This window comes from Schistocerca gregaria, chromosome 5 (genome assembly GCF_023897955.1).
Source record: "Schistocerca gregaria isolate iqSchGreg1 chromosome 5, iqSchGreg1.2, whole genome shotgun sequence".
NCBI classification, from domain to species: Eukaryota; Metazoa; Arthropoda; class Insecta; order Orthoptera; family Acrididae; genus Schistocerca; species Schistocerca gregaria.
The window spans coordinates 283,206,969-283,234,417 of NC_064924.1; the positions used below are offsets into that span (position 1 = coordinate 283,206,969).

General features: G+C 43.2%; 1 protein-coding gene across 1 annotated transcript in view; it reads left to right on the top strand.

Moving 5' to 3' along the window:
- Positions 1–27,449, top strand: part of LOC126272293 (uncharacterized) — a 432,354-nt gene that overhangs the window by 190,617 nt on the left and 214,288 nt on the right. The gene's annotated exons all lie outside the window — the stretch shown is intronic.

The window sequence follows — 27,449 nt, forward strand, 5'->3', positions numbered from 1 at the left end:
AGCTGTTCCGCTTTTCATGTAGTCCCTGCTACGTCTGTCTTGTGTTATTTTGTAACAGTATTTCTTTGCTTCGTCCATGGCCCTCAATTTTGATCTACAGTTTATCGCTAATCTTGTTTATTCTACTCCTCATTACGCTCATCATCTTCGGTTTACTCTCAGTCATTAGGTTGTTCATTCCATTGAACAGGTCTTTCATTTCTTCCTCACTGTCAAAAGAAATCAGAAGATAAAATCATAGTGGCTCTCATGAGCTATTACTTGGCCAAATTTTATGTACTGCGCACAACCAAACTCAGTTAATGTGTCGTTATGCAAACAGGTTTAACCTATTACTCTATAATAATTCTTGTTATTCTTTCTGTTGACCATATTCAGACAGTTCGACTTCACACCCTAAAGAACGCAGAATACGGTGTTAACATTCGTCTAGTGCCCACTGTCTGTTGTAAAACATTTGATTCAGGCGATGTATGAACACTGGTGAGAGTTCTTAGAAATCCTAATATTTGTCAGAAGTACGTAACGCTCTTGAATCATATTTAATAAATGAGAACTGACCAATTCTCAGTAGCCAGATAGTTTTCCACGGTGAGACGGCGTGTCCGACATTATTATCCCTGGGCATGGATGATGTAGTCAAAGGCTCGGACGGGGATCGTAGAGGGGTTATAATCGATGGTAAGCTCCTGAACTACCTTTGAAATGCCCTCGACATCGTGCCTATATGCGAAGATAAGACACAATTGGCAACTACGTTTCGAGAACAGAGTTGCCGCTGCAATAAGGGGAGACTGTGGCGAGTAGTGAGTAGGATAAAGTGATTAATACTTCTAGGTAGCCCCAAGACATTCAGCATAAGCTCTTGTGGAATAACTGGTAAGATATGTGGTTATTCTTATTATAGTTAACAGACAATATATGTAACACAGTCACTATTTATTCTTGCTTTAATCTTGTTAATCGTGCTCGAAAAATCAAACACTGTTGACATAGCCGATTGGGGCAAGCCGAAGACCTGCTTATTTCAAAACAGCTGCTGTTGTAAAAACGGTTAATGAGTTCAATAATTATGAGACTGAACCTTGCGATCGCCTTTCATTTAATGAGCATAATTTTTCTATGGCGGAAACCACAGACCGCGTCCTTGTTACGGATCGCACCGAAGCTGAAAATGTTCCTGCTCAGGCTGCAGTGCCTAAATGTCAACCAACAGAAATTCCTGATCAATCTTCTGATGAACATTAGGTGGCAAAAAATGAAGAACTAAGTTCTTAAACAAATGCTGCTACCATTAAATGAAAACGTTACCAAAGTATTTTCGAATTTAAATCATTATCTAAAAAAGGCCCATGTATGAAAAAACGAATAATTCACAGCTTGCGAAGTGTACATGCTTTAATAAGCTGATCTATGAAACCTTATATTGTTTGATAAGAACATACACAGGATAAGGGCATTTGAAATAACAAAGAAAAGCCTTAAGAGAACCAGGCTGAAATTGCAATGGACTGACGAAACATCGCACAAATAGCTCACCAGATACAGCTGTGATGGCTATTTCATGTCACTGCCTGACGGCCACATAACTGCTGCAGATCGAGACAAGCAGTTTTTTTCTGGATCACATCATCCTAATCAGTCCCAGTACATAGGTGCGACTACCTGTTCCGTTACCGAAATCAGGAGTCTCACTTCAGCATGGCTGAGTGACACAGAGGGCGTCTGCAAGAAGCTGGGCACGAATAACTAGACGTCAAAAGGCTAGGGTCAATGGCTGTCGTCGCTCGCTACTGCCGTGTCATCCGGAGAAGCATCGTAACTCAATCACTGGTACACCGGTCAACGGCAGTCGTGTGCTTGCTACACGATTCTGCAACTTGCATCGAGAGGCCCGCGAGAGATCGCCAGCTAGAATTTTTGAGCCGGAATACGCTCCCTGGATGACATCGCCTTCGCCGCGAAACACTTGCGGGCCAGGCAGCGACACCACCCATCTGTCGTCTGGCCATGAAGTATTGACTCACCACTCAGCTGCGGACGAGGTGCGAACCAGCCAGAACGTCACGTACACCTGGTGAGTCGAGTGAGCGGCATTCGTTCCCAGTCATTCGCTTTCCACACGCTTCAGCTCACTCCCTTCCAAGTGAACGAGCACTCGGTGACTGCGCTCTACCAGGCGCGAGGTCCCTTCCACGCTAGTAGCATCACAACGCACTGCGAAGACTGCGGAAGAGTATCGAAGTGTGCGCACACAACTTCGTGGCGTCGGCTCGTCCGCGTGGCTTCTATAAGCCTATGCAAGCCGCGCTAGCGTGTGTCTTATTTGGCGAAGTAGTGTCGGTCATTTTCGGCAATTTCCGCCAATGTGTGCGAAGTTCATTCGTCCTGTTTCTCGCACAGTGCAGTCGCGTGAACAATACACGGATTGGGCACGCACTTCCGTTGCCCTAACGCCCAGTAAAAACGCTCCGCTCTGAGCCACGATATGAAGGACCGTGGTTAGACTACCAGCCGCTGCTGCAGTGGGCATGGAACACTGTGATCAATAAAGGTATATGGATGTGAAGTCAGCTTTGCCGAACTTGCTGCTTTTCCTCACCAGTAAACTCGAGCGTCGTAGATGAGGCGGTCGGACTGGCCACCCTAAAAAACCCACATTTTCTCTACCAGCCGGCCGCTGTGTCTGAGCTGTTCTAGGCGCTTCAGTCCGGAACCGCACTGCTGCTACGGTCGCAGGTTCGAATCCTGCCTCAGGCATGGATTTGTGTGATGTCCTTAGTTTAGTTAGGTTTAAGTAGTTCAAAGTTCTAGGGGACTGATGACCTCAGATGTTATGTCCCATAGTGCTCAGAGCCATTTGAACCATTTTACCCACCACCTCCACCACCTCCAGCATAGCCCAGTCAACACCGTTACACAGCAATAAAATGGTTTCCTGGAGATCTTGGCGACAAAAAAGGGAGCATTGGGACACTCAAGAAGCGGTGGCGTGTTGACACCAAGCCGTCTGCTGAAACAATAATGAGTGGATGAATACGGAAAAGAGCTTCAATTAGGATCCGATGGGTAATAGCTGAAGAAGACTGAGCAGAAGGCGAAAGAATAATGTTTAGCTTCAATCGTGTTTCATAATTTGCAGGCTACTACGGGCGTTACGGCTAAATTCCAGCTTCGACTTTTAAGTCTTTGCGACCAATAATAACGAAGTACCCCATCAATTTCTTCACCTGCAATGTACTTACATATGAGAAAGTGACTCGAAACGGGGTCGTACGACAGTGTATTTTTTTGGAACATCGAGTTTAGCTGATTTCATATTAGCGTAATTATTATGATGTTACACCTTAGGTGTAACTTGAAATTCTTTTTTGTTATTCACTGTTCATGCACAAATATTTTTGTTTCAATACAGAAAGTATTAAAATATGCATCCAAAGACGGCAGTTACTACGCAGACGGCCGTGATTTAATCCTTTTTTTGCTTCACTTACTGAAATTACACATACAAAGGGAATTATAAATGATCCATTATATACAAACGTGGGAACACTGCCCATAGACAGACTTAGTTTAGTACTTAGCATACAAAAATGTAGCGTAAACGCAAATAGATATGAAACTAAAAATAGTTCAAATGGCTCTGAGTACTATGGGACTTAAACCTAACTACTTAAACCTAACTAACCTAAGGACATTACACACATCCATGCCCGAGGCAGAATTCTAACCTGCGACCGTAGTGGTGTTGCGGTTTCAGACTGAAGCGCCTAGAACCGCACGGCCACTCTGGCCGGCCAAACTACACCATCTCGAGATCTTTGTGATATTGGTTTTGTTTCCGAAAATCCCATGTTGATAACCTGTTATATAATATGACATGTAAGTAGCCACGAAACAATGATTACGTAGTGGGTAGTGTAATACAATCTACCTAATCATTTATTTTTACCAGACCTTGTATCCACCAACAATATGATATCCAATGAAAAGTCCCCGTAATTACATATCTACATCAACATCCATGCTCCACTAGTCACCTTATGATGTGTAGAGTGTATGGCAGAGGGAACTTTGTGCATTACTTTCATTGTCCCCTTTCCTGTTTCAAAAGCGAACAGTCCGCAGGATCAACGACTCTTCGTAAGTCTTCGTGTAAACAAATCTCTCTCATTTTACCGTCGTTGTTTTTTTTTCGAGATATAGGTAGGAGCAAGCAATATATGAGTCTTCTACTAACGTACGCTCTTGGAATCTTAACAATAAACCATGACTTGATGGAGAATGCCTCCCTTGCAGCGTCTGCAGCTAGAGTTCGTTGAGCATTTCCATATGGCTTTCGCGCTTCCTAAATGATCCAGTAACAAAACACACTGTTCTTCTTTGGTTCTTATCTGTTTCCTCTACCAATTCTACACTACTGCCCATTAAAATTGCTACACCACAAAGATGATGAGCTACAGACGCGAAATTTGACCGACAGGAAGAAGATGCTGTGATATGCAAATGATTAGTTTTTCAGAGCATTCACACAAGATTGGCGCCGGTGGCGACACCTACAACGAGCTGACATGAGGAAAGCTTCCAATCGATTTCTCATACACAAACAGTAGTTGACCGGCGTTGCCTGGTGAAACGTTGCTGTGATGCCTCGTGTAAGGAGGAGAAATGCATACCGTCGCGTTTCCGACTTTGATAAAGGTCGGATTGTAGCCTATCGCGATTGCGGTTTATCGTAACGCGACATTGCTGCTCGCGTTGGTCGAGATCCAATGACTGTTAGCACGGCATGGAATCGGTGGGTTTAGGAGAGTAATACGGAACGCCGTACTGGATCCCAACGGCCTCGTATCACTAGCAGTCGAAATGACAGGCATCTTATCCGCATGGCTGTAACGGATTGTGCAGCCACGTCTCGATCCCTGAGTCAACAGATGGAGACGTTTGAAAGACAACAACCATCTGAACGAACAGTTCGACGACGTTTGCAGCAGCATGGACTGTCAGCTCGGAGACCATGGCTGCGACTACCCTTGACACTGCATCACAGACAGGAGCGCCTGCGATGGTGTACTCAACGACGAACCTGGGTGCACGAATGGCAAAAGGTCATTTTTTCGGATGAATCCAGGTTCTGTTTACAGCATCATGATGGTCACATCCGTGTTTGGCGACATCGCGGTGAACGCACATTGGAAGCGTGTATTCGTCATCGCCATACTGGCGTATCACCCGGCGTGATGGTATGGGGTAGCATTGTTGACACGTCTCGGTCACCTCTTGTTCGCACTGACGCCACTTTGAACAGTGGACGTTACATTTCAGATATGTTACGACCCGTGGCTCTACACTTCATTCGATCCCTGCAAAACCCTACATTTCAGCAAGATAATGCACGACTGCATGTTGCAGGTCCTATACAGGCCCTTCTGGATACAGAAAATGTTCGACTGCTGCCTTGGCCAGCACATGCTCCAGATCTCTCACCAATTTAAAACGTCTGGTCCATGGTGGCCGAGCAACTGGCTCGTCAGAATACGCCAGTCACTACTCTCGATGAACTGTGGTATCGTGTTGAAGCTGCATGGGCAGCTGTACCTGTACGCGCCATCCAAGCTATGTTTGACTCAATGCTTAGGAGTATCAAGGCCGTTATTACGGCCAGAGATGGTTGTTCTGGGTACTGATTTCTCCGTATCTATGAATCCAAATTGCGTGAAAATGTAATCACATGTCAGTTCTAGTATAACGTATTTGTCCCATGAATAGTCGTTTATCATCTGCATTTCTTCTTGGCGTAGCAATTTTAATGGCCAGTAGTGTATCTGGTATGGATCTCTAACTGGCAACCAATATTCAAGTACTGGTCGAACGATGGTTTGTATGCGACATCTTCCGTGTGTGGATTACACTTGCTGAGGACTCTGCCAGTTAGTCTGGTGAGGTGTCTGCCTTGCCAGTGACTTGTGTCATGTGGTACTTCCATTTACGCCCGTGCACATACTTCCAGCTTGTATTGTTTGTGACTGCTACCAGTGAGTGTTCTGCTATCTTGTAATCCAATAATAATGGGTGATCCACATATTCCTGGACAGATCGTCGCATTTGTTTATATTGAGAGTCACCTGCCATGCCTCTTCATGTCTTCCTGCTGCAATTTTCTAGTGTTGTGACTTCTCTGTATAAAACGGCATCGTCTGCGAACAGCCATGTTGAACTCTGAAGTAGTTCATTTAAATACTGGCTGTAAATAGTAAATAGTTTAGGAAGTAGTGGTTTAGACGGACACGAGTAGAAGATTCAATGTAACATCTGTCCCTTCATTATTGTTAACAGAGATGCAGCTGTTAAATCGTGATCCCAATAAATACACAGAGAATGTGGTAAGCGAATGCAGATGATCAAGTTCAAAGTTGATGAATACGAATTACACCTCCGACTTTGATGCTCTTTCGAACTGTCTTGACAACACCGTATGTTACTGTTCTGAGGTCGTTTCATCGTTCTTTTATTACGGCTGCACTACCAATAATTCTTGCAGTCAAATCGCCTCTTGGGTTTAGTTTTTATTTGTAGACATCGCATTTCAACATTTCGCACAAGCTGAATTCTAACAGAGTAACGTCAGGGATCTTGGAGACCAAGAATCGTGACCATTCCTGCTGTTCAGTCTCCCGGGGAATACTAGGTTTATATGATGTGTCATCTGAGAATTAGAATGAGTTGGGACCACTTGATGGTGGAACAACATACCATCCTTGTAACCAAAGCAGTCTCTTCCCATAAAGCTGGAAATTCGTTTTCAAGCTAGTCTAGATATCGTGTCCACGCAAGACGTTGCGGTAGTACAATAGGCTCAACCAATGATTATTTGTCATATTACACCACATATCTAAAAATACGTTCCCACAAAGGCGTGTGAATGTTCGATAGATCACCGACACCAATGAAAGTAGCTTCATCTGTAAACATTGTGAAAGAAATTACTCTACGACTTGCAATTAGCCAACAGCAAAATTCACATCGTGTACCATCATCTCCTTCTCAGAGATGATGAATCCACTGTAAACCACAAGGATAGATGACATGCATACATAATGTCTGTCATATTCTTACGTGTAAAGAACACTGATACGTGTAGAAATTCCGAGTGTGCATGTTGAACGACTAAGTTCTGCCAGCTAAATAATGTCTGCTATTTTACCCTCACGCAGTGCAGTGCAGTAAAAATACAAATAAACACTCTTCAATTTGTTACTCTGTGGTTAGGATATAGCATAGTGTGTTCTCTACAAATAGCAACAGTATTTACATTACAAAACCCGTGTCGACGTACTCAGCATTTGTAAATACTTCTGGAAAGCTAAATGAATGTAGTACAATTGTCCAAGACATCATAAACATAAATGAAATTTCGATAATGTAAAGTTAAACGTTAAAATGTAAATGTCAATCGTTAAATAAACACATAGCAAGTGGAGTACCAACACGGGAGATAAAAACGTACCTCTGTAACTACCTATATATCCGTAACTAATAAAAGTTGTAGAGATATTAGATGAAATATTTTATTCACCTTTGTCTATACTACCACCTCCCAAAATGTTTATTGTTCCCATGAAAATACATTATATCGATATATAAGTTGATACGCTAGCAGTGGCTCGGTAGCTATCTAATGGGTCAGTAAAGCATCTGGTCGCAGTGTTCACGCGTATTCTTCGCTACCTAATCTCAATCGTAGGGCTGAACTTACAGAACGAACAAGGTATCTTTAATTGGTGCATATTGCATCTGATGCGAGCGTGGCGCCCTGCAAGTCGGCTGTCCGGCCAGCAATCGTGCGGTGCGGGTAGCCGCACGCCAGGGGCACCCGCCTATATTGATCCCCGTGGCGTAGCTCGCCGCGGGTCGAATGTAAGTGCCCAGCTTCTACACTCGTCCCAGTTCATTCCCTACAGTAACCATACTGCGTGTCTCATTACCAAACGCTACAAGGCTGTGAGACGATTGCTCGGAGGTAATAAAAACGGAAACATATTTAAAATATGGCTGATAATGCAGCTAATGACTGAGCTAGGCATCTCTGAAGGTCAACGGCCTGACATCTGTCTTTGACGATAAAAAGGAATCCGGTTTGTGACAACGCACCGAAAAGAGGTATTGAGAAAGAAAAATCATAGAAGACTACAAAGTGAAACTTGAGTGTTCAATTATACTTTCATTTCTGTCCGCAATATTTTTGCGAACTTATCTTTGAAATTTTCTTCAATATCATGTCAAAGTTAGCTTAGACTGGTCAGCGTGGAAGTGTATTTGTATCTCTGGTGTGCGCTCGAGCCTTCACGTATGAGATACTTAGCGAAGTGGTGCAGTGGTTACCACACTGGACTCGCATTCTGGAAGACGACGGTTCAAATACCCGATCGGTCATCCAGATTTAGATTCTCCGCGTTTTCTCTAAATCGATGCAGGAAATGCCGGGATGGTTCCATTGAAAACGGTACTGTCGATTTCCTTCCTTATCCTTCCGTAAACCGAGGTTCTTTTCTGTCTCCAATGACGTCGATATCGACGGGACGTTAAATACTACTCTCCCTCCATTTCACTCATGAAAAACTTGCGCGGTTGTCTGGCCAAGATGCTGAGTAGATTAGAATGGGCACTTGCCACTCTGCTTTCGGCTTCCTGGTTTTTGTGTGTTGCATTCTACTTTTTCCGAGAGACCGGTTTGAAGTCCTGCAATGTTGAATATTTCGGATGAGATCTTTCCAATTACTTTGCCATGGTAGTTAATAGGCGATGTGTAGCTCATTACAGTCGTGTGATCAAATTATTCACACAATTGTTCTGCAATCATTCTTGCTACAGAGCTTGCAGTGAGTTGTAATGTAAAGTAGCATCCTTTCGTGTGCGACACAAGGGCTCACAGATGGCACGTCTTTCATAAACTGAAAGTTGATTTATAGGACTTGTTGCATTATATATTCATTCTCACCATCCTCTCCTGCGTAATGAATGGTCTATTGTCTGTTAGAAATATGTATATCAAAAACATGCATTAGCGCAGCTTTATTAGAACTTCACTTTTCGTAGACTGAGAATTTGTCCACACGGTTTTGAGGACAATACATTAACTAGTTGTAACATTTCTGTTAAGCATTTCGCTCAGTCAAAGTCATTTTTTTTTTATTTTTGGACATAAAACAGTGGCATGTTGGTATACCACCGTCTATTACACACACCTGTTGCTAGGGTCTTTGTCGCATCAGTGAGTATTCAGTGTGCCAATAGTTAAATAATTGTCTCAAACTGCCTTTTCTGTCCATTAATAATAAATATCCCGTTCTTTTGCATGTATTATTTACTATTGTGGAAAGGTAGGCCGTTGGACGCTGTTCTGGAGAGCAGATAACTGTGGTGGGTTATGTGTTTTGTTTTTGTATAATACTGATACTGTTAAAAAGGAAAACACTTCCTAATGTTATGCAAAATTATACTTATTTGGTCACGAACCGGCTTTCGACTTCTTAGGCCATTTTCAGGTGCCAACTGAACGTCGAAAACACAGACAAACATGATGTACAACTTACACAGATATTATTTGTACAGAAGATACTAATATGAGACAATGTTTACATAAGAAAGCATTAAATTTTCATCACTTAGAAACAATTGTATCAATTAAAGAGGTTGGAGCAACGTAGTTTTTACGTGAAGCTACATTTAATGAGAATTAAGATGACTTGACAGTTTGAATGTAGTATTTGTAACGAAAACTTAATTTAACAAAGGGGAGAGACGAAATTGAGCGTGATCATTTAATGCTAAATTGGCACTCTATGTCATGTGTTTGTTGATTTTCAGTATTTCCGGTAAGGTCATCTTCCTTCTTTCCTTAACAGAATGCAATATTTCCCATTATACGTCATATGAAATGCTTCTCTGTTAAAAGATGATCAGCAAAGGTTGCATCTTGCTTTCTTAATCTTCAGCTTGTATCATGTTCCGATAGCTTAATTGCCACAGCTCTGCCTGTCTGACCAGTATATACTTTTGCGCATTGTTTGGACGTGATTTTATACACACCACTTTATGCCAAGGGTCGTTATTGTCTTCAATATTGAATACAAATATTGGTATCTATTGGTATTATAAAATGCACGTCAGTAGTTGCGAGAATTTAACATTTTTGCAACGTTATCTGAAAAATGGGATTATCCACCAGGTTTTGTAACTAGTGACTGAGTGCTATTGGCTACCTTACAGAAGTGGTGTAATTTTACGCATTTTGGTTTTTCGTAGTATATTATCAATCAGTTCAGAGCCATACCCATTGGTGGAAGCGGTATGTTTCTGTAGCTCTGTTTGAAAGGCCGATTCATATAACAGAATGAATATAACAGAATGAATACAACAGAATGAATATAAGGCGATAAACCATCGAATGGACAGCTGCATGTTTGTAGCTGTATGGATGCTGGGTGCTTGCAGGAATTACTGTATCTATAACTATGTGTTTTTGTGTAAATTCTAAATAGGTGTCTTCTGTTATCTCCTGAAGGACGCCTAAGAAGCCGAAAGCCGATTCGAGACCAAATAAGTATAATTTTGCAGAACATTAGAAAGTTTTTCCTTTTCAAAATAATTATCAAATTCTGCCAATCACTGACAGAAATTCCAGTTAATTTTAATAGTGTGATATTGGTGGAGCACATGGTAATGAGATAGTGGCTATTTTTAATAGTATGTGCATATTTTTCTTTTAAATTACGGTACTGGATTAATGAAACATTTCAGTAACCCATCTTTTGGAGTACACATTCAGTGAGGCCATATTCGAGGAAACATCTTTATACCACTTTCGGCTATTCTTTGAACGACCGTCTTATCCGCTAGTGCTGTAAAGAAAGTGACCAACGATTCGAACGGCTTCTCCTACACACCGATGTGAGGTGGCTACCGCTCCTACGAACTTCTTGATACACTAACAGAGATTCTTCGGCCTGGTGGTTGATTTGTGATGCAATCGCACTACGAATACTACGTCTGACATTGCACATCTTGATAAGTAAAACAGCTACAGGTCATTATTCACAGTGTTGACAATGGCTGTGTTGAGAATGGCTGTGAGTGGGGTACGGTCAAAAGGGGGGGGGGGTGCCCCAGGGATCAATGTTGGGGTCATCCTGACCCTTATTTATGTAAATGATACGCTCTCTAGTATTACGGGTAACTCTAAAATATTTCTGCTTGACGCTATCTTGATGGTAAAGGATGTTTTGTGCAATATTGGCTCGGTTTCAAATAGCGCAGTTCATGACATAAGTTCATAGCTTGTAGAAAACAAACTAATGCTAAATCACAGTAAGACTCAGGTTTTGCAGTTTATAACACACAGTTCAACAAAACTCAACGTTTTAATTTCATAGAATGGGCATATGATCAGTGAAACGTAACAGTTCAAATTTCTAGGTGTTCAGATGGATAGCAAACTGTCGTGGAAAGCCCACGTTCAGGATCTTGTTCAAAGACTTAATGCTGTCCTTTTTTTCTATACGAGCGGTATCCAAAGTAAATGATTGTTCGACACAAAAATGGGTCCACTTTGCTAATTTTCATTCGCTTATGTTGTGTAGCATATTTTGGGGTAACTCTTCCCATTCTAAAAGGATATTTTTGGCTCAGAAACGGGTGGTTCGGGAAATAAGTGGTGTAAGTTCGCGAACGTCTTGTCGGTCCCCTATTCACTAGTCTGGGTAATTTGACATTGGCTTCTCAATATATACACTTTACTGTCCTTTCTTGTTAAAAATATCAACTCATCCCCAAAAATAAGCAGCTTTAACTCAGTTAATACACGGCAGAAATCCAACCTGCATTTGGATCGGACTCCCGTAACTTTTGTGCAGAAAACTGTGCAGTATACTACTCCATCCATTTTCAGTAAGCTACCACAAGAATTCAAAAATCTTAGCAGTAATCCACGCGCCTTCAAATGGAAACTGAATATTTTCCTCATGGGTTACTCCTAGTCTGTTCAGGAGTACCTTGAAAAATAAACTGATTCTTATATTGTATTGTTGACTGTGTGTACTTAAACTTACGGCTTAACATTTTGGGTTCATAAACATTTTATTTCTAACTGTTATTCCTTTTATGTTGTAATTTCATGTAATAGCTCGTTCCATGTCCTTGGAGATTTGCTCCTCAATTTGGTCCTACGGAAGTTGACGTGTAAATAAGGAAAAAAAATGAAAATAGGTCAACGCAAACCAGCAGACAGACAAAATGAATTACATTAAGGTAAAATAACTCCACTGATTTTTAACTCAAAGAAGTACAGGTGGTCAAAATTAAACCGCACCTAGTCACAAAGGTCTAGTGTGGCCTGTAATGACCCGTATGACAGCGAAACGTGCTAGAAATTCCAATGCGATAATGTGGAACCAGTTTTCACTGAAAAAAATTAGTTCCAGTTTTGGCCACCAGGTGCAAATCTGGCACTGTGAATGCAAGAAAGACGCACAAAAATGAGCACCGGAAGCATCGAAGAGCTGTCGTACAGAGTCATAGTTGCACCTGGTGGACAAAATTTGAACTAAATAATTTTTCCAGCGAAAATCGGTTCCACATTAATGCATTAAAATTTCTACCTAGTACGTTGCCATACCTTAATTACAGCCCACAATGGATTTCCATGGGTAGCTGCATTTTAATTGTAACTATCAAATATACAGCAATACAAAACGAAGAAACTAAATTGAATGAAGCTACGTGAAATGTGCAACAATTGGCAAACAAATATGAAGGAGAAAACTCAGCCCTGACGGTCATTCATCTCAGATGATTGAACAATTCGTGCAAGCTGCTTCCCTAAGAAGCTCAGTGAATTTCGCATACGAAATCGTTTTGGAAGTGAGGCCGGTATGAAGAGTGCAGTTAACAGTTTGCCTAATAGACTGGCGGCAGTCGACTACGACACGTGAATTCTGAGGTTCGTGAACAGTGTATGGTATATGCTTAAATAACAGAGGTGATTACTTACAGAAAAAAGTAGCTTCAGTTTTGTAGTAAGTTAACAAAGGTTAATAAAACACACATCACAAATCGATTATATCAGACTGGTCGTTACTTTCCGAATCACCCCCGTTTCATGTGCCTTTGACACAGGTAGCATATTTGTCATGATTTATGCACGATAGAAGTTTCATGGATGACAATATGCCATACCAACGGGCCACTGTTGTTCGCGGTAGGTTTGAAGAACATTCTGGATAATTCGAACGAATGATCTGGCCACCCAGATCGCCCTACACGAATCTCACCGAACATTTATGGGACATAATTTAGGATTCAGTTCGTGCACAAAATCCTGCACTTGCAACAGCCCCGGATCTACAGTATTTCAGAAGCGGGGCAAAAACTTGATAGTGCCCCCGATCCCCTCGAGGTTTGAGTTTAAACATAATTTTTTTTTAAATCGTTCTTCCAAAAGTGTGTTCATTTCGTAGCGCACATCGTTCTGAAGAGTTTGATATATGAAACATATGTGTTCTAGGAAATCTGAGACATATTATTTGGTCTTAAGTGTGCCAAAGTGCAGTGTCACGTCTCTACACACGGCATTCTTCTATCGCACGTCATTGTCTTTGCTCTGTAATGGAAGCCATCAAAACTATATTCAGGAGAGTGGCAATTAAAATGTCCCATGGTGCTTCTCCTGCTCCCAGTCCGCCGGTTTGACATTTTAACCCCCTCCTCCCTTTTAAAAAAACAAATCACGATTAATACTGGGTGGGGTTATTTGCAGCTGGGAGAATAGGACCTCTTCAGAAAATTTGCACTCTTTATTGCCTATTAGCTAATAACTTTCTCTTCTGTGTGACATAAAATTAAATATAGGAAACTTAAAACCAATAAAGAAAAGAGACAAGCATGACAGTGTACGTTTCTTCAATCCTTAGGCCCCAGAATTTTTTTCTCTCTAACCATGCTACAGGTTTACACGGTGTAATTTTCTTTTTTCGAAAGAAACTATAACCTCATCAAAGTTAGTCAATCGTTTTGCTACATGAAAAATCGAAATTTCGTTGTCCGACATTAAAAAAGCTGGTAATACGAATAGCATGTAAGACTGGTGTGGTTTCCCGATTTGATTCCGTCTATTTTGTCGCTCTCTGCTAGGTAAAACGAAATAGGCCTTTCTAATACTGCAGCAATAAGCGAGGCTCATTTGGCACAAGTAGTCATTTTTATGTATCTCATTTAAATAAATCACACGACAGGATATAATTCACAAAGTACCAATATCAAATGCTTATTAGGCCTATTACAAGTTTTATCTTAGGAAATAGTTTTACGTCTCATTCATACGCTCCGGTTTCTCAAGCATGAGATTGAAAGGACCGGCCGCGGTGGTCTAGCGGTTCTAGGCCCTCAGTCCGGAACCGCGCGACTGCTACGGTCGCAGGTTCGAATCCTGCCTCGGGCATGGATGTGTGTGATGTCTTTAGGTTGGTTAGGTTTAAGTAGTTTTAAGTTCTAGGGGACTGATGACCACATATGTTAAGTCCCATAGTGTTCAGAGCCCTTTGAACCATTTTTTTATACTGAAAGGTAGTAATAGGAAATTTTTATATAAGTTCTGAATCGTCATATTCTTCCATATAATTTGCGTGATGTCCCCATTTCTTCTCTTTCCTCATTCTAGCAAACAATCTTGTCATCACCAATTCTGTAACTACTCGTGTCATTGTAAAAACGTATTCTCCGGTAAACTTCACTAACCTAGCAAGAATAATCGAATTAGTTATCCCGCGTTTATTCTCTGGTTAGGCGTTATTACTTGTTCGTACAACGAGTTTTCCTAGTTATACCGAGAATAGAACTTGGGGACTGTACACGTGGCCATCAGTATGTATCTGGTAAAAACTTTCTATCAAAGTTTCATTTTCTTGGATACACTGAGAAGATGTAATATTTCTTACCTATTTTTACTGTTAGTAGCTTATTTCGACTCTGGTAGTCTGAATCTATGGATTTCGCTAATAATTGTAACAATGCTGATCATTCCCACACCAAATCAACCACATAATCGAAAACCGACTGGCATTCATCCGTTCGGGCTTCTTCGGCTCAGCTCGTATAGACCCTTTTGTCTGCTGGAAAGTTCTTTATTTCTAGACGCGACGGGGATTCCCGTGGCAGTGAGATCACGTACACTATGAATTCATTAAAAAATCAACTTAGGATTCGTTCAGATATCAACTGGCGGCCGTCGTGACCGAGCGGTTCTAGGCGCTTCAGTCCAGAACCGCGTTGCTGCTGCGGTCGCAGGTTCGAAAAAATGTCCAGATGTGTGTGAAATCTTATGGGGCTTAACTGCCAAGGTCATCAGTCCCTAAGCGTACACACTGCTTAACCTAAATTATACTAAGGACAAACCCGCACACACCCATGCCCGAGGGATCAGCCGCACAGACCATGACTGCAGCGCTTGAGACCGCTCGGCTAATCCCGCGCGACTAGGTCGCGGGTTCGAATCCTACCTCGGGCACGTATGTGTGTGATGTTGTTAGGTTAGTTGAGTTTAAATAGTTCTATGTCTAGGGTACTGATGACCTAAGATGTTAAGTCCCATAGCCATTTGAACCATTTTCAGATATCACCTTAGAATGTGTTCAAAATTAGGGTTGCGTTTCAAAGTCGATAGGCCAGAATGCGCTCGATGTTACGTCCTTGTGAAACAAGGTTTCTTTCTTCAAGAATATGAATTTGGCGCCCCCTGAGCACTTTTCACAATTACGGGTGGCTGTAGAGGCATCATGGCTCAATATTTCTGCAGGAGACTTGTTGAGTCTCTCACGCCCAGATGCTGTAACACGCAGCGCAGAAGGAGTTCCGACACGATATTAGGTGGTATCCCATGACTTTTGTCAGCTCAGTTTATAGTTGAGTAGCAGAAACTGGGCTACGTGTTAACCACAGTGTGCTGGGCACGGAGCAGCAGGTAGGCAGACGCAGCTGTTGCGCCGGCTGTGTAGCGGGCAGGCGACGCTGCCCGTCGCCCAGCCGGTCCTTAATGACGGCAGTAATTACTGGTCGCGTAATGGCCGCGCCAACGTTGTAAACCCCCTCCTCCCGCGTCTCCTCTTTCGACGCCTAAAAAGAGCTCCGTAATGGCACAAAGGCACGACAGGGGAGGCGTGGCCGGCCGGCGCCTGGATAAAGGTCGCCGCTACCAGAATAGAAATAATCAGGCCACCCTATCTGCCCTTATTACGTGCACCATCAGGTCGCGATTATCTCCAGCAAACTTCCAGGTTGACACTTGCTGTTCGTCAAGTGATGCACAAGGGTGTGGATCGACCTGCCATGACTAAACGTCGTTAACGTAAGTACACCCTGGTTTACAAAGTCGAGCGATTGTCTGTAGACATTGCAGAGGGACTGTCTGTAGACGTGGAACTAGACAGTGTATATAGACGGTCCAGAAACTTTGTCTCGTATGCACACTTGAATGACTTTCTCCTCGATATTTGATAAATATGGCTGACCATATAATTATATGTTTCCCTGAGACATTTAAGTGTCTTCATGATGTACGATCGTAGCTGAGGAAATGTTTTAAAATTTGTGCTGCGGCCGGGACTCGAACCCAGGTCTTTTTTTTTTTATCTCATTTTGTTCGCTTTTGTTCGTTGCATCTGCTCGGTGCGGACGTCGTAAGACATCCATTGAAGTTCGTTGTTGATCGATGAGCTCAGTTTTTTTATTATAGAGGGCACGTAACCCTCTGACCGAACACGCTGAGCTTCCGTGCCGGCTGTGAAGTAACTTTAGAATATGAAACTTCCTGGCAGATTAAAATTGTGTGCCCGACCGAGACTCGAACTCGGGACCTTTGCCTTTCGCGGGCAAGTGCTCTAACATCCGAGCTACCGAAGCACTGCTTGGTAAGCGGAAATACTAACCATTACGCTACGACAGCACGATGGTCGCCATTGCTGCAGGAACTACACAATTTAAGTGCCCTTCTGCTTCGATTATTATCGTAGATAACGAAGAGACTTAAATTTCTCAGGGAAACATTTAATTCTAAGATCTGTAAGATCACCTATGTTACAGGACTTTCCCATCTGAAGAATGTACTGGATTTGCAAAGCTGACTTAGGAATGTGAGAAGATGGAAAGACCTCCTCACCAAGTAGTAAAATATTAATCGGACCTCCATCTGACTGCTGTTGTGAGATTAAATAACATAAGTAATATATTTAAAAGTAGAACTTTAGTCAGCATGGTGAAAATATCATAAGACAGTAAAAGAAAGAAATGCGCAATGGTAGTAAAATTACCTGTTTACTCGATCGACGCCGCCACGGCCGATGAAATAACTCCTAGATAGCGAAATCCTGGGGTCTGTGGTATCCACGCCGATGTGCAATGTAGTTCACTATTTTTTGTGGTTTAAGGGGGAGGGGTAATGTGCAGTGTCAGTTACCTGTTACAAATCAGCAAGCAGGTTGTACGTGATGATACGTACGAATGACTGAAAAATTATGGTCGTAGCATTTCTATTGTCAGGATCGACTGCTGTATACGTCGTGTCGTTCAGTATGCCATACAGTGCCAACATTAGCTCACCCATCATCGAGATGATACATTAAAATATTATGGTCTGCGTACGAAAATTCGCATATCTACCGTAGCGTCCGGTAAGTCACAAAAGTAGCACGGACAAGACTTTTCCGATGTTACATATTTTAGACAACCGTGTCAGGATGAAATTTGTGGACAATCACACAGTGCCAGCTTCTATGACCGAGCGCTTCTAGGCGCTTCAGTCCGGAACTCCGCTGCTGCTACGGTCGCAGGTTCGAATCCTGTCTCGGGCATGGATCTACATCTATATCTACATGGATACTCTGCAAATCACATTTAAGTGCCTGCCAGATGGTTCATCGAACCACCTTCATAATTATCTATTACTCCAATTTCATACAGCGCGCGGAAAGAATAAACACCTATATATTTCCGTACCAGCTCTGATTTTACTTATTTTATTTTGGTGATCGTTCCTCCCTATGTAGGTCGATGTCAAAATATTTTCGCATTCAGAGGAGAAAGTTGGTGATTGGAATTTCGTGAGAAGATTCCGTCCCAACAAGAAACGCCTTTCTTTTAATGATTTCCAGCCCAAATCCTGTATCATTTCTGTGAGACTCTATCCCGTATTTCGCCATAATACAAAACGTGCAGCCTTTCTTTGAACTTTGTCTATGTACTCCGTCAGTCTTATCTGGTAAGGTTCCCACACCGCGCAGCAGTATTCTAAAAGAGGACGGACAAGCGTAGTGTAGGCAGTCTCCTTAGTAGGTCTATTACATTTTCTAAGTGTCCTGCCAATAAAACGTAATCATCGTCTACATCTACATCTACGTGATTACTCTGCTATTCACAATAAAGTGCCTGGTAGAGGGTTCAACGAACCACCTTCATGCTGTCTCTCTGCCGTTGTACTTTCGAAAGGCACGAGGGAAAAACGAGCACTTAATTTTTTCCGTGTGAGTTCTGATTTCTCTTATTTTATCGTGATGATCATTTCTCCCTATGTAAATGGGTGCCAACAGAAAGTTTTAGCAATCGGAGGAGAAAACTTGTGATTGAAATTTTATGAGGAGATCCCGTCGGAACGAAAAACGCCTTTGTTTTAATGATTGCCACTCCAATTCACGTATCATGTCTGTGACACAATCTCCTTTTTTCGCGATAATACAAAACGAGATGTCCTTCTTTGAACGTTTTCGATGTCATCCGTCAGTCCCACCTGATGCGGATCCACACCCCACAACAGTACTCCTGAATAAGGCGGACAAACGTAGTGTAAGCAGTCTCTTTGGTAGACCTATTGCATCTTCTAAGTCCCCCCCCCCCTCCCCCCCAACACACACACATATTTTCTATGTGTTCCTTCCAAATTAAGATGTTCGTAATTGTAATACCTAGGCATTTATTTGAATTTACGGGTTTTAGATTAGACTGATTTATCGTGTAACCGAAAATTAACGAGTTCCTTTCAGCACTCATGTGGATGACCTCACACTTTTCGTTATTTAGGGTCACCTCCCACTTTTTGTACCATCAGATATCTTTTCTAAAACGTTTTGCAGTTTGTTTTAATCTTCTGATGACTTTATTAATCGATAAACGACGGCGTCATCTGAAAACAACCGAAGACGGCTGCTCAGATTGTCTCCGAAATCGTTTATATAGATGTGTGTGATGTCCTTAGGTTAGTTAGGTTTAAGTAGTTCTAAGTCTAGGGGACTGATGCTTCAGATGTTAAGTCCCATAGTGCTTAGAGCCACTTGAACCATTTTGAACCAATCACACACTACCAGAAATTTGTGGAAACTGGAAGAACCTACGTTTCAAAGTTCGTGTGAGAAGCTGCCATGAAATTAGTTGAACTGAGATATCGAAACATTTTTTCATTTATCCTTAAACTGTTAATAGGTTTCACTGGTTCCACGATATTAAGAAATGATCCTCTGTTAGTGAACCCGCAGCTGGCAGCGGGTCTTGCGAAGAACACCGGCTCTTGGGCGCACGTCCGCCAGCGGCCATCGACCAGTGGGTGTCGTCTGTAGGCGTGGCCATACAAGCCACCTGGCGCCACGCCACCAGAATGGCAAGCGCCAGGTGCGCCGACCGTGACGCAGGCGCTGGTCGGCCAGACCGACGCGCTGCACTGTTCACCGCACGTTTAACCCGGAAGCCGACATTGCGCTAATTGTGCTTTGTATTCGTATGCGCCAGTTACACCGTCATTGCACTATACACCGCTCAGAACTATAAGTCCAGCCTGCAGAGCACCCTCACATAAGATTATAATGGTATTGCAACATCTCCACTCAAAATTGGACTGTTTGGACAATTGGGACTTTGTATGGGCGCTGATGACTGCGCAGTTGAGCGCCCAACAAAACCAAACATCGTCATCATCTTCTCCTAAGATAATATAAAATAAAAATATCGTCACTTGATATTGCCATTTCGATACCGCCGAAAATATAGCGATTATTTATCAACAGCCTTAATTCTTGAGCTAATTCAACCTGCTACCGTCGCAGGTTTGAATCCTGCCTCGGGCATGGATGTGTGTGATGTCCTTAGGTTAGTTAGGTTTAAGTAGTTCTAAGGTCTAGGGAACTGATGACTTCAGATGTTAAGTCTCATAGTGCTCAGAGTCATTTTTGATCTCATTTGGCTTATAGTACGGCCAAAGTTCGTACCGGAAACAATATCCTCCAACAGCTGTGTGGTACCACATTCGGATTATTGTGTAGTGCAGAAGACTATTGTGCTCCTGCGTGACTGTGCAGCTCGACATCCAACTCAATGCAACGATGTGTACGATCACAAGGTGTCTTAAAACTGCACCATCTAATTGCCTCCCAACACCTAGCCACGGTAGGAAGCTTTCTTATATCAGCATAAGAAAATAATTGACGAAACCAAGGTTCCCTCTGATGATACGTCAGACAGGCTAAACTACACACACCCAGCAACAGAAACATTTGCAGAACTTTTTTCAGAGATTTCGTTTTTTTTAAGTTCGTAGGCTTCCACGGCCAATGTGAATTTGAGTAAAATCATTCTGGATATTAGGCCACGTAACTACGAAACACCAGAGCAACTAAAATGGTGACCCTCCGACCGATTTTTTAGCGGTCGTCTTCAAGCTGGTTAACTGCTTGGTTCTCGTGATTGCTTCCTCTTATGAATTTTCGGCATTTTAGCAGGTTTGGTGTTTTAAACGACGCAGACTAATATCGTAAATGGTTTTATTCCAATTAACATAGTGACCTATATGAGTAGGACGTCTATGGCCATATCAGCGGGTTCGCAGTTTAGAAGCCCAAGGACAAGCAGATAAAGTTTTAATAGCAAGTGACGTCGATGAAATTGAAACGCTGTTGAAGTAGCTGAATGGAACTCGCATGAAATGGGTTTAAAAATTAGCGAAGAAAAAGCATAATACATTATCACACAAAGGAAAAATATGACTATTTGACAACGCACAACCTTCACACAGAAAGCTACGCTTTTTAGAACATCCCCAGTTAAAACATGTTGGTTTAAATGTAAATTCATCCCCCCATGAACCATGGACCTTGCTATTGGTGGGGAGGCTTGCGTGCCTCAACGATACAAATAGCCGTACCGTAGGTGCAACCACAACGGAAGGGTATCTGTTGACAGGACAGACAGACGTGTGGTTCCTGAAGAGGGGCAGCAGCCTTTTCAGTAGTTGCAGGGGCAACAGTCTGGATGATTGACTGATCTGGCCTTGTAACACTAACCAAAATGGCCTTGCTTTTCTGGTACTGCGAACGGCTGAAAGTAAGGGGAAACTACAGCTGTAATTTTTCCCGAGGTCATGCAGCTTTACTGTATGATTAAATGATGATGGCGTCCTCTTGGGTAAAATATTCATGCACTCGACGTGGCATGGACTCAACAGGTCGTTGGAAGACCACTACATAAAAATTGAACCATGCTGAGCTCCATAGCCGTCCATAATAGCAAAAATGTTGACGGTGCAGGATTTTGTGCTCGAACTGACCTATCGATTGTGTCCCACAATTGTTCGATGGAATTCATGTGAGGAAAACTGGGTGGCCTAATCATCTGCTGAAATTGTCCAGAACGTTCTTCAAACCAATCGCGAATAATTGTGGCCCAGTGACGTGTCACATTGTAAAACACAAATTTTCCATCGTTGTTTGGGAATGTCTCCAAGTAACCGAACGTAGTCATTTCCGGCCAATTATCGGTTCAGCTGGACCAGACGATCCTCACCATTCCATGTAAACACAGCCCACACCATTATGGAGCCACCACCAGCCTGCATAGAGCCTTGTTGAGGCTTGAGTCTGTGGCTTTGTGGGGTCTGCTTCACACTCGAACCCTAACATTAGCTCTCACCTATTGAAACCTGGACTCATCTCACCAGGTCACAGTCTAGGGTCAAACCGATATGGTATTGAGTCCAGGAGAGGCGCTGTAGGCGATGTCGCGCTGTTAGCAGAGGCACTCGACTCGGCTGTCGTAGCCCATTAACGCCACATTTTGCCGCTCTTACCTAACGGATACGTTCGTCGTACGTCCCACATTGAGTTCTGCGGTTCTTCCACGCACTCTACGCCGCTGCTCTCAGTCGTTATGTGAAGGCCGTCGGACGCAGCGTTGTCAATGACAGAAGTAGTGCCTAAAATTCGGTTTTGTCAGCACACTTTTGACACTGCGGATAACGGAGTAGTTAATTCCCCAACGATTTTCGAAATGAAATGTCCCACGCGTCTAGCTCCAACAACCATTCCAAAGTCTGTTACTTACGTCGTGCGGCTATCAACACGTCAGACACCTTTTCGGATAAATCATATGAGTACAAATGATAGCTCTGACAATGCACTGCCCTTTTATTTTTTGTGTACGCGATGTTACCGCCATCTGTGTATGTGTATAACCTACCCCATGACTTTGGTCACATCAGCTTATACCATATCGCAGCTGGTAAATCGCTTGCGAATCTGTACTTATCTAGAATTGGATAGAGCGTACCGTGCTCCGGTAGCGAATATGCGATGACACAGTGTTCTCCGTGAAGCGAGAACACACGCTGGGCGCGATGTTTGTCTGACGCGGGACAGATGCCGCCCCCGAAGTGCCAAGGAAATTGGAGCCCTGCTGCGGAGATCTGAATAAAAAATAAAGCAGACAGATTGCTTGCCTTGCCCGGCCACGTCACGATATTCATATCAAGCATGCTGCTGACGTCACCGGCACGCCGGCATATCCTCAAGTTATACAGCAAGCCTCTCGCTAGATCCCTACAGCTATCGGTCTAATTTCGCTGCGTGTCCGCAGAGTGGGAGTATAAGAAAAGGATGGTAGAAGTTGAAAGCAACTGCTTTGCTCTCTGCATCATCAGCGTAAATTATTACCATTGACATACACGAGATATACACTATCTGATCAAAAGTACGCGGACATCTATTAATGGACATGCATGTGGGCTGTGTACATCCTTCGTCTATTTGACAGCTTGCACTCTGTTTGGCAAACATTCGATTTGGCGTCTCAATGTGTGTCGAGGTAGGGCAGTCCATTTTTTCCACGAGCCGATATCAAACAAGTTAGTGATGTTGGACGCTCAAACTCATTCCAAAGGTATTCCATTGGGTGAAGCTGAGGACTGTGAGCAGACTAGTCCATTTCAGGTATCTTTCCACAAACCATTGCCTGACAAATGTTGCTTTATGACAGAGTGCAATATCATGATGATTCAATTATCGTCTCCTATCTGTTCCTCTATTGTACGCAGTACTCAGTGTTGTAAAATGTGTTTATATCCTTTCGCATATGAAAGCCCGCCCGGTTAACCGTGTGGTTTAACGTATGGCTTTCCGGATTGGGTTGGTTGGTTGGTTGTTTGGAGGAAGAGACCAAACTGCGAGGTCATCGGTCTCAGCGGATTACGGAAGGACGGGGAAGGAAGTCGGCCGTGCCCTTTCGAAGGAACCATCCCGACATTTGCCTGGAGAGATTTAGGGAAATCACGGAAAACCTAAATCAGGATGGCCGGACGCGGGATTGAACCGTCGTCCTCCCGAATGCGAGTCCAGTGTGCTAACCACTGCGCCACCTCGCTCGGTCCGGATTGGGAAGAAGCACCTGGTCCCCGGCACGAATACGGCCGGTGGACTTGTGTCGAGGTCCGGTGAACCGGACAGGCTTAAAGGCGGTTTTCCATCTGCCTCGGCGAATGCGGTCTTGTTCCACTTATTCCGCCTCAGCTACATTATGTCGGTGATTGCTGCGCAAACAAGTTCTCCACATACGCGTTCACCACTACCACTCTCCCAAGCAAACATAGGGGTTACACTCGTCTGGAGTGAGACGTTCCCTGGAGGGAGGCGGTGGGGGCGTCCACCGGGGTCGAACCGCACAATAATCCAGAAAGAGTGGTCGGTGTGGGGCGGCGGAGGGGTGAAGTGGACTGCGGTAGTCGTCGTGGGGTTGTGGACCACTGCGGCTGCGGCGGGGACGGCGTCTCTCTGTCGTTTCTAGGCCCCTGGTTAACATACAACACAATACAATAAGCGATACGAAAGGACAAAATTGCTACACCACCTCTTCCGTACTTCACTGTTGGCACTACACATGATGGCAAGTTAGGTTCTCAACGTATTCAATAAACTCAAACCGTTCCATTCGACTGCCATATGGTACAGCGTGATACATAATTCCGAATCACCAGTTAAGTCATCCAATGTCCAGTGGCACTGCTCTTATACCACCTGAAGGGTCACTTACCATTCATTCCAGAAATGTGGGACTTATGAGGAGCTACTCGAACATTATACCTCATTCTTTTTAACTCCATACACACAGCCGTTGTGCTAGCTGGACTGTGGGTAGCTCTTTGGAACTCAGGAGGGATTGCATGAGGTGACTTCATCTGATTTTTTGCAACAGTCCTCCTCAATGATCGACGGTCCCTGTCCTTCAATATACACTGATTCGCCAAAGAAACTGGTATAGATATGCGTATTAAAACACAGACATTTGTAAACAGGCAGAATACGGCACTGCGGTCGGCAACGCCTACGTAATACAAGTACCTGGCGCAGTTGTTACATCGGTTACTGCTGCTACAATGGTAGGTTATCAAGATTTAAGTGAGTTTGAACGTGATGTTAAAGGTGGCACACAAGCGATAGGGTACGGCATCTCCCTCCGAGGTAGCGATGAAGTTGTGATTCACCCAATCCGGTAAAACAACAAATCTCTGACATCACTGCGGCCGGAAAATGATACTTCAAGAACGTGACCAACGACGACTAAAGAGAATCATTCAACGTGACAGGAGTGCAACCCTTCCACAAATTGCTGCATATTTCAATGCTGGGCCATCAACAAGTGTCAGCGTGCGAACCATCCAACGAAACATCATCGATATGAACATTCGGAGTCGGAGCCCACTCGTGTACCTTTGATGACTGCACGACACAAAGATTTGTTCTCTGCCCGGGTCCGTCCACACCCACATTAGACTGTTTATGACTGGTAACATGCTGGCTGATCGGACGAGTCTCGTATCAAATTGTATCGAGCGGATGAACGTGTGCGGGTATGGAGACAACCTCATGAATCCATGGACCCTGTATGTCAGCAGGGAAGTTGAAGCTGGTGGAGACTCTTAGTGGTGTGGCGTGTGTGCAGCGGGATTGATATGAGACCCCGAAACGTCTAGATACGACTCTGATAGTGAGACGCACGTAAGCATCCTGTCTGATCATCTGCATCCATTCATGTCCATTGTGCATTCCGACAGACTTGGGCAATTCCAACAGGTTAATGCGACACCCCACACGTCCAGAATTGCTACAGCGTGGTTCCATGAACATTCTTCTGAGTTTAACACTTCCACTGGCCACCAAACTTTCCAGACATGAACATTATTGAGCATATCTGGGATGGCTTGCAACGTGCTGTTCAGAAGAGATCTCCACCGCCTTGTACTCCTCCGGTTTTATGGACAGCCCTGCAGGATTCACGGGGTTAGTTCCCTCCAGCACTACTTCAGACATTAGTCGAGTCCATGCCACGTCGTGTTGCGGCACTTCTTCGTGCTCGCAGTGGCCCTAAACGGTGTACCAGTTTCTTTGGCTCTTCAGTGTATATGGCCTTCCATTAGCTGTGGTCGTCCCTTCGCAACTTTGGCAGCTTTAGAAGGATTAGAAAATCTGTCTTGGGTTTGTTACTCAGGTGAAATCCTTTGACTAATTCACGTTCGAAGTCACGGAGATCATTAGAACTATCAGTTCTGCTGATACTGAGTCTCTATTGACAGCGTAATTCTCCCCTATTCCCTTTATATTGGTGGGTCCGACCTCTAGTGATCAATTTCGCATTACATACGGGTATCCGGTTACTTTTGAAGAGAAGGGTATAGTTTGGCGCTGACTGAAGCCAGTGGAGAGTCTTTCTGTACTCCGTCTGTCTGTTCGAAAAAGTCACCACCACATTATAAATACGTGGTGACAAACATGTGTGGAAACGTTTCTACCGTACCTTTGTCATTTCCTTTGTTTCTGCAACAGTTTGAGGAAATCTTCCAGTGGCATCCGCGTGAAGAGCGCCCTAAAGTCAAGACGACCACAGATCACCCTTGTCGAATCTGATACCCCGCGAAGAATTCGTCGTCCAATTAACAGAGAAAGTCCTCACTCACATAGAGCAACTGTGTTTCACACGAGTCGTTTTTCCTGAATTCGTCCAGAAGTGAAGACTAGACAGTTCTGCAGTAGTTGAAATTGAGAGAATGAGTCTAAGTAAGAACCTAATATGAATTGAACTGGAAGTTATACAAATGATAAATATTAAACTCTAGCTTTTAATTTGAATTTGCTGACTGAGAATTACGCCCTGAAACTGACAACTTTTAAGTTTGACCTGTAATACTGCGCGGTGGACATTCTGTGCACCTGTCCCTTATCTCGTGTAACTGTACAGCGACGACCCTACATTGTACACTGAAAGAAAATATATTTGAATAGCAGCTTGCGGCATATGTAGCGTTAATTTGCAAACGTGTGTAATTACGAACTTCTGGAAAATTATTGCCTTGGATTTAAGAATTCCGAAAAAAACTGTAAAAATCACTGTAATGTAACAAAAATAATCAAATTCAATGAAAATTCCAGTTACAGGTATTAATATAAGTACCGGTGGCCAATACCCGTAGTCACCCAAATCGTGATCATCTGTTATTGAGGTACAGAGCATGCAAAATTATACATCAGTCGTAGTTACGAAAACACCGATAAACAATACTATATGATAAAGAAACAACATGGGAAATAACGATATGGGCCTCAACTCATATGGAATTGTCAGTCGGCCGGTAAACACGTTAATATTCAAGTACAAGACTCGCGAACATCAATTAATTGCAGTTCCGCGACCATAAAAAGGCTAACATGTGGCTTTAGTTAAACTGGTAGTTAACGCAAACAATGAGGGTAGTTAGGAAAGATAATGAACTCACAAGATACTTATTAGATGAGCAATATAGGCACGTGTGCTTATCGTGAAGTGACTAGAATGTCTTTAGTGGCTGCGAGTTCGTGCTGTAATAAAATGCAACATGTACATCCTATTAAACGAGAGGTAGACTGAAGGTTACACGGAACATACGTAATGAATAATTAAAGTTTTCATTAGCAACTACACAGCTTGCAGCACGTCCCATCTAACAACCTCGGAACAGTTCATCTCACAAGCTGCAACATGCTCGTGGATTACAACAGTAACCCAGGAAGAAAGGAACAAATTTCTTTTATTTCCAGGAATTATCACATAAACTACCGGTTTCG